The sequence below is a fragment of the Anolis carolinensis genome, chromosome 2 (assembly GCF_035594765.1).
Source record: "Anolis carolinensis isolate JA03-04 chromosome 2, rAnoCar3.1.pri, whole genome shotgun sequence".
Taxonomy (NCBI): Eukaryota; Metazoa; Chordata; class Lepidosauria; order Squamata; family Dactyloidae; genus Anolis; species Anolis carolinensis.
In genome coordinates, this window is record NC_085842.1 from 226,698,062 (window position 1) to 226,715,833 (window position 17,772).

A 17,772-nucleotide genomic window follows, 5' to 3' on the forward strand; every position below is an offset into this window, starting at 1 on the left:
GGAGAAAGTGGGCGGGAAAAACACCCCTTCCTGAGGCACCGGAATGCCTGAGAGGACTGTCTTTGGCAAACCTTGCCTTCCGTGGCATTCCTGCGGACACGCGGAGGGGCTGAATGAGCAAAAGAGGGGCTTTGGGTGCAGCGGTGGGAGCAGCCTTGAGGCAGGAAACTGAGGGAAGCGGGAAAGCACAGCAGAGAGGATTCCTTCCTTCCTCCCTTTGGGCAGGTGAGGAGGCGGAGGGGGAAAAGGCGCCAAGGCAAAGAGAAAGAGGAGGAGGAGGAGGGAGCTGCAGGCACGCGCCCCACCCACTCCTTCACTCCCTCCCAGTCAGACCGGCGGCGGCTGGAGGCGCTACCTTGCCTTGCCTTGCTTTGCCTGAGTGGCAGCTCTCAAGGACTGCCGCCTTGCTGCTCCCCCCCCCCCCCTTCCCTCCGCCTTGCAACTCCAAAGGCTCCAAAGCCTCTCTCTCTCTCGCCTTTTGGCGCTTGGAGCCCAGAGGATGGCGTGCCCCCCTCCGCTTCGCCGCTGCCCCGCAGCAAAGTGAGCCCACCTCTCCCTCCTCCTCCTCCTACCTTCAGCCCTTCGGAGGCGGCGGCGTCGCCTTGCCAAGGTAAAAGGGTGTTTGTTTGTTTGTTTGTTGTGCGTGCGTTTGCGCCTCCCTGCCCTCCTTTTCCCTCTCTTCCATGCCCTCCTTCCGACCCATTTGTTCCCTCAGCAAATGTAGAGACGGGACAAATCCCAGCTTTCTTCCTCCTCCTCCTCCTCCTTTCCCCGCGTTCCCCTCACGCTTGCTCTGCGCAAAAGTTTCTCAAAGTGCAAAGTATACTTTCCCCCATACTTTTCTCCAATCTGCCTTTGTCTCGCCCCCTCCTTTTCGTTTGAAGGATGAAAAAAGGCCCACACAGTCGTAGAACCCAGAATATCAAGGCAGGGAATCCAACAATATCTGCTTTGAACTGAGTTATATGGCAGTGTGGACTCAGATAACCCAGGGCCCTTCCATACAACCATATAACCCAGGATATCAAGGCAGGAAATCCCACAATATCTGCTTTGAACTGGGTTATCTGAGTCCACACTGCTTTCTATCCCAGTTTAAAGCAGAAAATGTGGGTTTGTTTTTTTCAGCAGTGTGGAAGGGGTCTCTGTCCCAAAATATCAAGGCAGAAAATCCCTCAATATATACTTGGAACCAGGTTATTTGGCAGTGTGGACTCAGATAACCCAGGTCCCTTCCACACAGCCCCATATCAGGAGAGAAAATCCCACAATATCTGCTTTGAACTGGGTTGAGTTCACACTGCCATATATCCCAGATCAAAGCAGAAAGACTGCAGAAAGAAAACTTTTGTTGTTCTGTTTCTCCTCTGACTTTTCTTGCCTGCTTCAGCACTCCTCTCTGGTTTTTAAATTAGTGGCATCTGTGCTGTTCTTCTTCTCACTCTTTTTCTCCTTTTCTTGAAATCAGACTTTGTCCATAAGTGCAGTTTAGTTGACTGTTTTTTTTAGAAAGGAGTTGGTTTTCCTAATTTTTCTGTTTTATCGCCAAATAATGTAAAATGTACACATTTTTCCATCTCAGTTGAAACTGTTTGGCATTTCGAAGTTGGAAGAATGAAGGGATCTTGCATTTCTTGCTTCCACCTTTATGCTGAGTTTTTGGATACTTGAAAGACTCCAACAATCCAGGATATTAACTCTTTAGCTGGTACCTTTCATGAGATGGGATTTTTAATTAATGGAGGATAGATAGATATAGATATTATGGTATTTAATAGGTAATAATAAGCTCTCCATATTCACAGATTCAGTCATCTGTGACTCAAAAATATTTTGTTTTTTCAACTTCATATAAGGAGCAGCATCATTGGTTTTTAACTCTGAATTTGTTTTAAAAGTTTTAACAGGGAATTTTTTAATAATGTTTATATGTAATCCTGTTTTAATGTTCGTATATTTGTATATTTTAAATGGTTATGCTAATGCTTTTTTGTTAAGCCTCCGAGTCCCCTTCGTGAGAGATAAAGCTGAGTATAAATAAATGTAATAATAATCATAATATAATGGGACTTGAACATCCACAGATTTTGCTATCCTTGGACAGGGATCCAGGAACCAGACGCCAGCACATACCAAGTTCCCACTATATTTCAAATATCTTAGTAGTAGTTTTCGAAGAAGTATCCATGTTACCCTCTTGCAGCATAAAAAGGAGGAAGGTAGAGAAGGAATGTAACAGCATCTTTAGGACTAACTGGTTTTAATTTTAGCATGAGTATTTGTGGACACAAACCGACTTCTTCAGATGCCATACTGAGTGATATCCAGGCTTCAAAATAATATAGTGTATATTTATTCAGTATCCACAGTAGTCATAAATGTAGACTGGGTGATTGAAAAGTTACAAAATGGTCGAATTCCCTCCGTTCTTCAGTGATGCGTGCCTATAGATGAGCTCTGTTCTATATTAGCAACTGCATGATATCAGTGCATTGGCAGGGATAATGAGGTCTTTTATGGTTCTAATCAGCCTTCAAGCCCAATCCTGATCACACCCATTTATATATTAAATTATACTGAAATACAACAATACTAAATCGCAGAACTTAAAATCTTGATTGGGAAATAGCTTAAAAGCCAGGGTTTTTAAAATGCAGCATTAAAAGAAGGGGCTAGCATCCAAGCAATTAAATCCCATGCAACCACTGTATATACTCTTTACAAGTCGACCTCATGTATAGGTCAAAGGCAGATTTGGGAGCCAAATTTGGAGATTTTGATATTACCCATGAATATTGAATAAAGTCATTCTGCCAAAAGGAGAAAGCACCGAGGTCATGTTGGGGCTGGCTGCCCCAACCACTGCTATTTCTCCTCTCAGTCATTCATAAAGGACAGAAGAAGTGCCATGGCAGAAAGAGTAAAGGAGGGTCACTGTTTATTTCAAGTTCTCTCAGGATGGATGAATGTCTTACCTTTATCACTCTCCTCAGAGAAGGGGATGCTTCCATTTTTGAAGAGTTATAGTAAAATAATTACATTGAACCATGGATAAGTCAACCCAGAAGTTTTGGGTTGGTTTAAAAAATTTTTTTGTAGACTTAGACATGAGTATGTACGATTACATGTTCATTTACATGCCAAAATATGGCCTGAACAAGTTTTGTCTGCTGATGAAACTAAACAGAATAAACCAGCCTATCATTGGATTGCTGTGAGTTTTCCGGGCTGTATGGCCATGTTCCAGCCCAGAAAACTCACAGCAACCCAGTGATTCCGGCCATGAAAGCCTTTGACAACATGACCTATCTGTCTTGGGTAGGGAGTTTCATAGTATCAGATTGGCCCTGAGAAGACCCTTTCTTGTGTCTCCAGATGTTCCTTTACTGATGGCAAGTCTGAAATTATAAAGGCCTCTCTGCAACATGTGCTAAGAAAGTGGCTTTTCAAATACTTGATTGAACTTCTACAGGGCCACATAAATCACTTCCATTGGGCCCAGAAATAGATTAATGGTCAGTGATACTGTTGTAACAAGAAAGTAACACATACATATTGCCTTTAACAGTTTCCTGTCAACAGTCTGGCTGCTGCCTTTTGGACTACCGTATTTTTTGCTTTATAAGACGCACTTTCCCCCCCCCCCCAAAAATAGAGGGGAAAAGTCAGTGCGTCTTATAAACGCAATATGACCTCACGATGACGTCATGCAGTCGCCCAGGCAGACACGTGTTGCCACGAGGGTTCCCACGAGCCCTGCGCTCAAGCCGGCTTTAAGGCCTGCCTCCCATTACATTTTCCCTCTGGAAATGTGAGGGGAAGCCTCGAAAAGCCCACTTCCACGCAGCCGGCGCCCCTCATGGAGACATATTTGCACGTGAATGTCTGAATAAATGCCCGAAAGGTGTTCTTTCGAGGGCTGTCCCGTTCTCCCCCGGGTCCTCACCATCCTGAGGGTCGTCTTCAGGGTCCTGCGAGGCGCCGGGAAGCGGGTTCAGGAGCCGCTCCAGCTCCTCCGCCAAGGGCGCCGCCATCTTCCCTGACCTGGCTTCTCTTCCGCCTCGCCGGCTGCGAGCCTTCATTTCCCAGAAGCCCTCATCATTGCAGAGCACAGCCGAGGCTTCTGGGAGTTGAAGTTCGCGTACTCTGAGGCGAGCCAATGAGGAGAGAGAGCCGTTGTGAAACTAGGGGGGGGGGAAAGAAGGGTAAGGCACAGTATAGGGGCAATCCTAATGCTGCTGTTGACTGTTTGGTAATGTCTACATATTACATGTTATTTTATTAAAATGTTCTAGGTCATCTTTTAGTTCAAATTATTTTTCCCCATTTTCCTCCTCTGAAAACTAGGTGCGTCTTATCATCTGGTGTGTCTTATAAAGCGAAAAATACGGTAGTTGAAATTTACTAATATTCTTTCAAAGGCAGCACCATGTGGAGTGTATTATAGTTGTTTGAAATGTATGTAACTAAAGTATATGTCACAATCTCCAGGAACAGGCATAGTTGCCTATTAGTCTTATCCGTGAAAATGCAATTCTGCCCTGTATCAACATTTGAGGACCTAGACTAAGGACAGAATCCAGGCATACAGGCAAACTTCAAACCCAAGCCTCTAAGGATTGTGTAACCCCAATGCAGCACAGATTGAATTTTTCTTGCCTAATCCACTTATCAGCTAACCAGAAGCATCTCTATTTTATTTGGATTTAAAATTCCATTTCATCTTCATTCAGTACATTACTGACACCAGATTGTGTATGTATGTGTCTTCAAGCCGTTTGATATATGGTGACTCCATGAATTTCATAGGATTTTCTTAGATAAGGAATACTCAGAGGTGATTGGCTAATTCCTTCATTTGAAATGTAGCCTACAGCACCTCATATCCATTAGCAGTCACACATTCATGTATTAACTAAGGCTGACCCTACTTAGATCACTGATTTAGACAAAGAATAGCTTCCTTGGATTTCGTCTGAAAGAAGAGAGAGAGAAAGAATGGGGTGTTATTGACATTACAAGGGCAGTAAACTCCAGTACTCCAGATAGACTCGCTAGTGGTATAGGTATACATTAAATAGAGTGGGAGACAACACACTGAGGAAAATCATGGGCCAAGACCAATGATATCAAACATAGATTCCCAAACAGTCCCTCTAGAGCAGTGGTTCTAACCCTTTTTTGACCAGGGACCACTTGACCGGGGACCACTCTCTAATATTAGTACCAAAAGGGTTACAAACCAGTTTTTGGTCAACTTTAGTTTTGATTTGGTTATTTGGTTATGATTCAGAAAATTGCATTAGAAAGACCACATCAGCTCTAGTTTCTGATACAGAACATATGCCATCCAGTAGTCGCCATCTGTTCTCCCACAGAAAACCATATTTAATCTAGAGATGATGTGGTCTATCCAATGCAATGGTCAGCTCCTCAGCAGAAAGAAAATAAAGAGGAAGGAGGTTCATGGACCAGATTTTCATTCTCGCAGCCCACAGGTTAAGAATCACTGCTCTAGAGAAAAGAGACATAAAATTGTACCTCCAAGTCCGAACAAGGTGACTCGGGGAATACCATGGTGTTAAAATATTCCAAGAAGTCTAATAGACTTTCAGCAGTGGCATATATTCCATATCCAAAGATCCATATCCAAGGTAAACTGGAATTTTCCCAATAAACAGGCCTGAAGCCAATTGAAGTAGATACATATAATCTGCTTTATTCAGAACGCCATGAGATGTAGAGATGTTCTCATTACTCCGTTTTTAAAAGCTAAGCAGAATTCCAAACCTATTCAATTCAGTGAGATTTGATTCCAAGTATATGCACACAGATGTTTTTAAAAATCTATTTAATTTCTTTTTCTTTTTTTTTGGTCTGGGAATGAGATCATTATCTACAGCTCAGCAATTAGAAGCAAAATGTCACATATGTCAAAACCCTGCAGTTTTTTTGCCAGTTTGGTTGGTCCTAATAAAGATATGGCCAGCTGTGGAACATGGAATTATAGATTTAGATTAATAATCAGTCAATGTTTAAAATAGCCCCAGTATACATTTTTTGCATATTAACATTTGGTCTTCTAGATTCAGAGGAATATGTGGGTAAAAAGAGAATGAGGCATGTTTGAAATTGTAAACCCACAAGCTGCTGTATCTTGTTTATTGAATAGAAGTTTTTAAAGGTTTTTAGCTGGCATAATGATGTCTGTTGCAAAAGAACGAACCATGTTTGTTTAATTAATATGAATAACATCATGAATTCCAGACCAACTTGAGACCTTTTGCACATTTTTTCCTTTCCTCACTCTCATTTTATCACTTATATATGTGCTTGCTCAATACAGGAAAAAACCCTCCTATGTCAGCATCACTTACAGAAACTTTTAAAACTTCAGTGGTCAAGGCACAATAGCTCAATACGATAAGATGCACACAGAACTGTAAAAATATTAATGATCTAATGCTGTGATTCTTAAATTTCACAGGCTTAAGATCGTTTACTTGAAGAGACAATACATTCATAAGCAGTCTCTGCCTTAGACCTAGATGGAAAATAAAGGAAATTGAAAACTGGTGGGCAAAAATTAGAACCTAAGTGGCTCCGTTTATATTTTTCTTTGTGCTTGTCTCTCCCAATTGCAATGTGTTAAACTGGGAACGCAACTTCTACATGAGCCTATGTTATCTGAAAGTTCTAAATGTAGCATCTTGCTATGTTTGTGCATCCTATTCATATCTGTGTATTAAATAATAGGGTTATTTTCTTTAAAATAAAAAAAACAGTTTAAGCAATTCTGCTCTAGAGGTAAATTGCATGAATTTCTTCATGTAGGATTCATCATTGATTGTGCTATGCAAATCTTGTGCTAAATGGCAAAGCCTTGAATGTGCTATCACATATGCAACCAATGTGTAACCTTATAGACATCTGCATGTGTAATACAACATGCACAACTCCTGCAACTCGAGACTGGATTGAATGCAGATATTGTACATCAGGCAAAAATGTCAAACCACATACGTAAGAGAACTTAAGCAACCAAGTTCCAGCTGGCAGATTTTTCTGAATCCATCACTGCTGTTCACTGCAGGAGCTAGTCCACTCCAGATGGTGCTTCTTCTCATTTTTGGCAAAAAATATACAGAGTGCAAAGTTAAATGCCCATTTTCTAATCTCTGAAATTCCTCAGTAGTTCTATACCAGGACTGGCCAAAGTGGAACTCTTCAGGCACTGTTGGACAGCAACTCCAAGTATTCCTCTGCATCGATTAGGGCAGTGGTTCTCAACCTGGGGTCCCCAGATGTTTTTGGCCATCAACTCCCAGAATTCCTAACAGCTGGTAAACTGTCTGGGATTTCTGAGAGTTGTAGACCAAAAACATCTGGGGACCCTTGGTTGAAAAACACTGGATTGGGGTAACTAGATCTTCCAGGCGTTATAGTTCAAAACAGAGGACCAAACTTAGTTCACCCTTGCCATAGATCAGATCTGCACAACTTGTGAAGCCCTCCAGGTGTTTCAGCTCCCAAGATTCCTGACAAGGTGGCTAGAGCTTCTGGGAGTTGGAGGTCCAAACACCCGGATGGCTGCAGGCTATGCAGGCCTGCCATAGAGCATTAATTGCCAGTCTTTGGTTCTCCAGATGTTTTAGATTTCAACTCTGACAGTCTCTTGCCTTTGATCATGGTTGGGACTCCTGAGAGTTTAAATCCAAGCTAACGAAAGAATATCAGCCGTATGGGTGGAACATAACCTTTAGTTCTGTGCTGGCATCACACATAAACAGGTACATTCACAATACTGTGAACCTGTTAAAAGAGAAATACTCCCAAGAAGATACCAGCTGCAGATATCCATTGACCCAAAGGAGTACTAATTTGCCACAACATGAATCTGATGTACCGTCAGCAGAGCTTTCTGACCTGTATAAAGGGGACTTTGTTTCAGCAATTACCGCAGGACCCCAACCATCACTGCCATGACTTGAACAGCAAAGTTCATAAATAGCTCTTTGAGAAATTTTGATCTTGTTCACCTTACATTTGATCTTATATATTCAAAGCTTCATGATGCGGCAACCTAGAATTCATGAATCTTCATGTTTTTGATTCTGTGATGATGCTAGTTCTGCATCTTTTTCATCACCAATCTGGGTTCTCCTTAGCAACATCTGAAATCAGTCTGGACTGATGTGAAAGACTGGGGAAAAGCTATGGGATATACCATAGGTAGAGGTGGGCAAAAGAAAACATTCTCCCCTGGACAAATTTTCAGTTTTTCCAGTTGAAACATTGGTGGGATGCAAAACAAAGCAAAATTCAAATGAATTATTTGTGCGGGCAGTAGTTCAAATTCACTTTATTACGGTCAATTACCAGCTCATAAGAAGAAAGACCCAGTCCCACACAAACACATCAGGTCTAAGGATCAGAAAATTTAAAACTTTAAAATTTTAAAACTTCAAAACCTTAAAATAAGTGTATTGCCAGGGCATCAAGACAATATACAGGATTATATCAAAACCCAACACAATTAGTGAAATTAAAGGGAGTTTGAAGGGAGGGAACTAGGCAGTAAAATAATCCAGATGTAGTGAATTATGCCCTCCACCACCCAGAGTTAAGCAGCCACTGCTGCTCAGTCGTTTAGTCATCTCCGACACTTCGTGACCTCATGGACCAGTCCACGCCAGAGCTCCCTGTCGGCCGTCACCGCTCCCAGTTCCTTCAAGGTCAAGCCAGTCACTTCAAGGATACCGTCCATCCATCTTGCCCTTGGTCGGCCTCTCTTCCTTTTTCCTTCCATTTTCCCCAGCATTATGATCTTTTCCAAGCTTTCCTGTCTCCCCATGATGTAGCCAAAATACTTCAGCTTTGTAAGCAGCCAAGAACACCTGATTTCAAATAAACAGGGTGACTGCATCATAGTCGAGGACTTACTTTACTCAGTAATAATTATGCAACATGAAGATTTGAATGCAAGAATATGTATGCTTACAGTTCCTTAAAAGGTAAAGGTTTTTCCCTGACGTTAAGTCCAGTCATGTCTGACTCTGGGGGTTGGTGCTCATCTCCATTTCTAAGCCGAAGAGCTGGCGTTGTCCGTAGACACCTCCAAGGTCATGTGACCAGCATGACTGCATGGAGTGCCGTTACAGTTCCTTGTATACAGCAAAACTCAAATCCAAGATGCAGAAATGTTCTGCTCTGTAGATAAGTCATTTTCCTGAGAGGATCATATAGGGGGATTCCTTGTGGCACATTACTGAATGCTACCACTGGGTAAATTTTGTTCTAGTTTGATGAAAACTGTCACAGTAGAAGTCAGTATCTCGTGTTTGCTTTGACCTGGCCTCAGTCAAGATTTACACCTCTCAAAGGACTGTGACACAGACAGCACACTGTGAACTGGGAAACTTATTGCCCTCCTCTTGCTGAGAGATGAAAAGGTCAGAGGGAGGTGAATCAAAAACTGCAAAATTGCAAAGCACTTGGATTACCAATCTGAAATTTTAGATAAGAACTGAGCTCTAGCCAAGACCTCTAGGATGAAGTGGACTAGATTTACTATGTATAGCTGAACAGATATAGTGTATATTCACAGCTGTACAAAACTAAGACTTTTCTTTTTTTAAGTAGTACAGTTTTCTGTGCTGTTATAAATGCATAAATTTAGATTTATCTTACCCACCTTTCATGGCTTCTAGCAGTTTAATGTTGCTATAATAGTAAAGTAAGGTAAGGTTAGATATCAAAATAAGTATTACATGTATTTCCATTTCCTCAAAATGTTTGTATTTTCCTTCTAAAATCCAAAGGAGTTTGAGTCCAGACTACACCAGTTCATTCTAGGTCTTTCCAGGTTTCCCTATCAGCAGCTGAGGTCTTACTGTGCGGTCCACCAGTGAGAGTATGAGAAACGAGGAGTTTTTTGTGGCTGTTCTGTACAGAATCCCTTCCCCAAACCACTTTTGTAGTTTGAAAGCAATCATTTTTAATTTGAATAACCTTTCTAATTTTTGTATTAATGTCCTGATAAAATATTGCTGCAGCCCAGCAGTAATGATGTGATTTAAATTTGATGGTGTATGAATATTTTCCATTTTTGTTGTGCATTACTAGAATTTTGCATGTGTTATGCCAATGAAATTGCCAGCTTTCTAGATTGGCACACACACACACACACTCCAGAAGTTCTACAACCTGTCTGAAACCATTGAAAAAAACCTTTTTCAAGTATGTCAAAAATACATCATATTTTGATAGGACAGAGGCGTGTCTCTTGCAAAATTCTTAAAACCCCTGATAGGTACATGGGTGTATTTACACTGACCGAACAAACCAGGGCTGATCTGAAATGACATATGCCAGATCAGCTCCAGGATTGGCCAAACAGGATGCCCCAGCCTCTGAGGAGTTGAGAAGGAGATCCAACCACCAGTGGGACCAAACATGGTCTGGTGTCACTGGATGGCTACCCTTACTGTCTCCTCCAATCCTCTGTGTCACAGTAGTCTCCAGATTTGAGATTAGTTGTACTAGTTGGCCATCAGTTGTAAAGACATCGGCCAGGGCTATGGATCAATTGGGGAAGTGAGAGGGGAGAGGAGTTGGCGATTACACCATCCGACACATAGGACCAATTTTGAGACTGGAGGCTGCTGCCGCATGGAGAATTGGGGGCGGGGGGGGGGGGAGAAAGCAATGAGTGACATCCCATTTCCCTAGGCTGCCTAAACCTAGGAAACGGGATGGCAGTGAAAATAGTGGTGGCCAGTTCTGTTCTAATGGGCCCAAAGTTGGGGGATAGTCCAAATTCTGGACCAGAATTCAGACTATTCCCCAACTCAGATTAAAACAGGGCAAAGTCACATCCTGGATCAGCTCCCGAATAGAAGTGCTCCACGATGAAGACAGTCTTTCAAACAACCAGATCCCATGGAGTTTACAGCTTTTAGATCATGAGTATTACTTTCTATTATTTCTAGAAACAAATCAGCAACTCGCCAAGCTGTTGTAAGGGATTCCCAATATCATTCTTGGTTAACAACAGTTTTTCTCTGGAATCTGGATCATTTGTGAAGCTATTTTTGTTATGCTCAGTGTGCATCTTAGATTGAAATGGAATGAAATAAATACACTCCTCTATTCCATTATTAAACAAACTACAACTGATACATAACTTTCATAAATAATTATATATACAGAGAGCGGGGGGAGAGTAATCGACTGAATAATATTTGAGATACAGCATTGAGTAATGGCTTGATCATTAAACTATGACTGGAGACCAGGATTCAAATTCTCACTTGGCCATAGACACCCACTGAGTGATCTTGAGAAATTCACACTCTCTCAGTCTCAGAGAAAGGCGAAGACAAACCTCCTCTGAACAAATCTGGCCAAGAAAATTGTGACAGGGTCTCCATGTGACAGAAATGACTTGAAGTCACACAACAACAACCTATAATATAATATACAAATCTATATTTAAAAAAATGATCTAACCAATGGTTCTAGTCAGCAGTAAAACCAGGCTGAAGAGGAGGGATATAGTTTCACAGTGTTTTTCATCCAGTTGTATCCTGTGTGCTACTGATTTGGGGTTTTGTATTGGAAAATATAGTGCAATCATCTTCAGACCAAAAAAAATCATTTCTACCAAGATATTTTTGTTGTATTGTGCCCTTTTCTCTGAAATGACTCATTTTTTCAGACCAAAGATTCTAATTTCATTTTGGCATTGAAAATTACCAGCTCTGTGGCCTACTCATAGTTATACTGTAGTTCCAAATTTTTACATCAGTATCCTTCAGGAAATACATACATTTGACCTTTTTTTTTAGTTTTTTGAACTTTGGCTCCTGTTATGGTTACTATTTATACAACTGAGGAGGTGTAATTTTTGGCTCATTTTACACTTTCGTATAAAAAATGCCTGCAGACTTGGTTGTAGGTTGTCCGTAGCCACTATGTTTGCTGTTCTAAGGCCTCAACATATTTATGGTGCAAGTATGTGCATACTTAACCCCTGTATATTCAGTGACATTTAATCCTGCTAACTATGCATAGGACTGTAGCTTCATTAAAATAAAGGCAAAGGTTTCTCCCTGACATTAAGTCTAGTTGTGTCCGACTCTGGGGCTTGGTGCTCATCTCCATTTCTAAGCCGAAGAGCTGATGTTGTCCATAGACACCTCCTAGGTCATGGAGTTGATATGCTAAGAATGTTTCCTTAGGATATGTCTAAACTTTTTTTCTAGTTCTGTGAAAATTGAATTATTTTCTGGATCTTAAATCAAGCTAAGTGTTGGCTGTGAAAAAAACAGGGCTTCTTGAAAAAGCTGCTGCTCTTTCTGTTTCTAAAGATTTAGATTTTGGTTTTTTTCTGTTTTTCTTTATCTTATAGCTGTGTTAAAAGAAGTAGATGGGTTACCAGTTTATTCACACAGTTCTATTGCTATTTCATAACAAACAAATGTTGACTTTGGGAAATAGGTCATAGCCTTTTATCCTACAGCCCCAAAGGAAGACACAGCAAAGTATGAAAACCTTCTACTCTTAAGTTAGCCATTTCTCTTTCTTCCTTATCTTCATCCTAAATGAGATAAACTGTTCAAACAAAGGTAGTATTTCAGGATAAATATTGACCTTTGTTTGGTTGAAGAATAATTCTGTGTTACTGTTGTTTGTATACAGCGTGCTTAATCTACCTTATTCTATCTTTGAATCAGCACATAAAAATAAAAACAGTTAGTGATTAATAGCCCCTCCTATATAGTTGGCCTTCTGTATAGTTTATCCCACTATCTATGACTTGATTACTATGTCATTGTATATAATGACATTTGAACATCCATGAATTTTGGTATCTACAGGTGACCCTTGAAACAACCCCCAAGAGCCAACTATACTAAGTCCTGCCAAGTCCAGGTTCTGATTAAAGTTTTGCTTCTACAACAAATTTACTAGATGACTTTAGTCAACATACTATCTCTAAAGCTCTGTCATATGCAGATAATAATAGTGTCATACTTTACATCGCTATTGTAAGAATTACTGGTATGTGAAGTGATTTGAGCTCTTAGGGAAACGCTGCTGCTACTATTACTGTTGTTGTTAGTCTTGTGTATTTTTCTCATATGACTACAGCATATATGTCAATATGACTTGTATTGTGAAACATTATAAAAGTTTTCTTTATCAGGGTTTTTACTATTCTAAATTATGTCATAGTATTACATACACCCATATGGTCTGGCACAGACACAGTGCTATCCATTATCTCAGCCATAGAAGAATGACAATGACTTCAATATTTTCTTCAGTAGAATTTTCTTCTCCTTCATTTCTGAAATTCACTTTATAAACTGAATTTAACTATATAATTAAAACTGAAGTTAAATGCTCAGGCTAAGCACCAGTGTCAAAAGGGAGGAGAAAAATCTCACTGAAAATAGTAGATATGTAAACTCACCTATTGCTTCCATTCACCTAACTGGGACATTTAGGCAGTTTTCTACCTGCACTAGTTTATGTGATGCAGGCTCTGTCGCTTGAATGTTCATATGAGATATAAATTGCTACACACAGTTGCCACCTTGTTTTAATTTTCTCCCAATTCTTGCTGCTTGTAAGAGGTGAAAATCAGATTAAAACATGTTTCAGGAATGTTACACAATTTTCACCATGAGATGATACTTTGAAGAACCCCTTGCATAAAACCCAAGAAAAGGAAATCTTGAGAGAATTATTCCACACTGGACCTATAAATTTGAATTTGTTCAAAAGATACTTTTAAGAAAATCATGCCGACTTCAAAGTATGCTGAACAGCAAAACCAAACTCTTAAAAACTTAACAAAAAGTTTTCAAATGAGCAAGATCTCTTTCCGCTGTCTTGTGGGCCATGTAAATACTCTACACAGCATGTGCCACATTGTATTCTGCACAGTGTATTTACTACAGCTCCCTTTGTTGTTGTTAACTGCTTTCAAGTTGACTTTGGCTTAATGGTGAACTTATAAAGAAGGGATCTCCCAGTCTGCTTAGATCTTGATACTTCAGGGCTATGGCTTCCTTAATTAATCCTATTCAGTTGGCTTGCAGTCTTGCTAGGATGCATTTTTAGACATTCATGGTTTCCCCAGAACGGTTTTCTAGCACCATATCTTAAAGGAGTTGATTTTTTCTCCATCAGTTTTCTTTACTGTCCCGTCTTTCATAGCCATACAAAGAAACAGGTAATATGATGGTTTGGATTATCTTGACTTTAGTAGTAATGATGTATCTTTACACAAGGACTTCTCAAATTCCTTTATAGTTGCACTTCCAAGTTGTAGTCTTCTGATTTCATGACTACAGTCTTCACTCTGATGAATACCAAAGTATGGAATTATCCAGATATGTAAAAAAAGAGAAAAAAACAAATACTCTTGCCTGATTATAAAGGCAGTAGGTCAGAACTACAAATTCTTTGAAATTACATAACTCTTGGCTATTATATTAAATGAAGACAGTACCAAAATGTGGAGAGGGCTCTAGGCATGGAAAGGAGGAAAATAGTAGCCATCTCTCCCAGGCTGCCTTAAGCCATTAAAAACAAAGGGGAGGTTTGAGTGAAAAGATAACAAGGCAATGTGAATGGTTGCTCTGTTTTTGAAATTACATGATTATCCCATATTCCAAAACAGATGCTATGTTAGTTTATGCCCTGTGAGTGCTTCAGAATAGGTGTATTTTTGGTCACTGAATTATTCTGAGAAGCTTGTTTTAAAGTTGTACATACAGTCATGAGGAAAGCTATTATGGAAGAATATCACTTTGATGTGGTAATGAAACACTAATGCAGGATCTACATACCAATTTGGCTCCTTAGCCTGAGGTATTTACTACCTTAACATCTATACTAAGTATTGCCTAGTTTACATGGTATTATTACACCTAATTACTAGGTAATAAAAGATTTTGGGTGACAGATTGAAAAGAACCTGCAGTGGGAATTAACCTAGGTTTGATCAATAAAAACATTAGACCTCTATTCCATTGAGAGTCAGCAGTTATGTTCCTAATTATGTAACTGGCTAGAGTGCTTCAAATGATTATTAAAGTTATGGAGGCCTCGTTTCACATATACTATTGCAATCTATTTTGCATTTGTGCTGAAATCTATGTGAATTACCTTAGCAACATGTCAATTATAATACATTCCTATATGTTATTTATCCAAATTTAATTTTTACTGAGTTAAAGCAGAGTTAGCTCTTAAACCCGTGTTTATAGGATTACAATCTTAGCTAACCTGTGAGGGTGGTTCAAAATATTCTGTTGGTACAAAATACTAAGCTACTTTAATCCTGGTAAGGAACAGGAAAATAGAAAACATAACTCTGTTTTACACTAACTAGAATGGTTGCAGTCCAATGTTTTCAAACTGCTTTAAACTCCTAAATAGATTGGGGACAAGATCATTTTCAATGTGTTGTCGAAGGCTTTCATGGCCAGAATTACAGGGCTGTTGTGTATTTTCTGGGATGTATGGCCATGTTCCTCACAACCTCAGAGGATGCCTGCCATAGATGTGGGCAAAATGTCTGGAGATAATACTTCTGGAACATGGCCATACAGCCTGGAAAACACACAACAACCCCAACATCATTTTCATTCATACAATCCTCTCCACACACTAAGATCTGTATCAACATTCTCCGTGTGCACAAGGAATTCACCAGTAGTACTTCCTTCCAATTGACTTTGCCACTTCTAGAGATAGGAAGGCCTGGATAAACTGAGAGAAAAGCTGTTTTTTGCCCTTTTTTCATGAGAACATTTTTTCAGGTTTTCCAACTACAGTATGAAACATTGGAAACTGGGAAAATCAAAAAGAGTCTTGATGTAAAATTCTCTCTTTTGGAATTATCCCTTGATTCAGAATTTCAGAAATTTAATATTGCTGCTCCTTCTGTACAGCTCTTTACATGTATGAGCTGTAAAGTTAGTTCTAAGTCAGCTTTAAACTGATTTCATTGGTTAGCATGTTTACATCAACTTCATACAAAATTCACATTTTGTATGTTTGCTTATATCTGACCATGTTCTTTATTGTATGCCACTTCATGTAGTTGTAAAAACTGATTACAAATACTTTAAATGAACAATACTTTCTCGGTTCTAATGGACACAATGAAGTTACTATTCCACTACTACTGATTATTCCGTATCCATGCTGAGATCAGAGTACTTGGACTCCAAAATCATGTAGGAAACTACTTTTGAATTACACATTCCATTTAGCAATAAAATGCACTAATCCATTTGTTTATTTTTAATGGGTACACGAAGCTTCAGGAAACAGTGTTCATGTTCACATTTTAGTAAAGGTAAAGGTTTCCCCTGACGTTAAGTCCAGTTGTGTCCGACTCTGGGGATTGGTGCTCATCTCCATTTCTAAGCTGAAGAGCCGGTGTTGTCCGTAGACACCTCCAAGGTCATGTGGCTGGCATGACTGCATGGAACGCCATTACCTTCCTGCCAGAGCAGTACCTATTGATATACTCACATTTACATGTTTTCGAACTGCTATGTTGGCAGAAGCTGGAGCTAACAGCGGGCGCTCACTCCGTGTCAGGACCCAGGCTGCAGAGCACCAATAACCATACGCAGAGGCCAGAATCTATCTAATATCTTTATTAAAGAAATATATAAAGTCAATAAAAACAAGTGTAGGATATAGTTCAGAAGTAGACCTTTCAGGAAAGGTCAAATATAGTCCAGGAAAACAATGTCCAATATGAGATATTAAAGTCCAAAGTTATAATCCAATAACCGAAACACACACTTTGCCAAGCAAAGTGAGGGGAAATAACAAGGTTCTTTAGTCCATGGAACTTGATGCAAGACTGGAGAGCAAACTAGGTTCTTGGCAAATAAGGCTTGATTCAAGGCAGCAAGAAACGAGGAACAAGAACAGGGTCCGTGGCGAATCCGTGGCAAGGTCCGGGGAACAAGGCAGGGCTGGGACGAGAGCAAGGTCCTGGAAACTGGAGTAGCGTAGTCCACACACAATCTACTCCCGTAGTTGACGAATTGACTCCGCAAGGAATCCTTGTGGCCAAACACCTATATAGGATCTTGTTTTCCCGCCAGAGAACACTTTCTCTGGGGAACAAGAAACGAAACCTATTCTGTGTCCAGATGCAGGACTCCTTAAACTTTCTCAAGGGAAACAGACTTAATCATCTAATTGTCAGCGATCCAGGCAGCGATCCGGGCACTCCTGCGAGTCGCCTCCCGAGAGCTTCTATCTTGATTATAATAAAGGCGGCGAGAAAAAGGGGGAGATTTCGGCTCAAGGCTTGTTTGACTGTCTTCTTGTGGGCAAACATCCTGCAGCTGCAAGGGCTCTAAATCTGGCAGAAACTGTGGGAAACCCAAATTCTCCTCTTCATCTGCCACAACAGTACTAGGAACGGGACTACATGGCCCATGAGACATCACACTCCGCTCTCGGGGTTTGAACCTGGGACCTTTCGATCTGCAAGTTCAGCAGCTCAGTGCTTTAACACACTGAGCCACTGGAGGCTCCATTCACATTTTACTGTAGAGAAAATGTTCCTCTTAGAGATAGTATGCATCCTAGTGACTAACGAGAAGGAAGTAATTATCATTTAGAAAAAGTACTATTTTTTATCTTGATAAAATCATACCAGTGTCCAATCTATTCAGCTGCCAATAACTGTATTACATTATCTGTGACTTTAATCCAAAATAA

At 40.2% G+C, this 17,772-nt stretch overlaps 1 protein-coding gene across 1 annotated transcript in view; it reads left to right on the plus strand.

The window, feature by feature from the left end:
- The first annotated feature begins 277 nt into the window (after nt 1–277).
- lpar1 (lysophosphatidic acid receptor 1) overlaps nt 278–17,772 on the plus strand; it is a 70,610-nt gene continuing 53,115 nt past the window's right edge. Inside the window, exon 1 of the mRNA XM_003227186.4 lies at nt 278–610. The gene's annotated coding sequence lies outside the window, so the exon portion shown is untranslated. The remainder of the gene's footprint in view (nt 611–17,772) is intronic.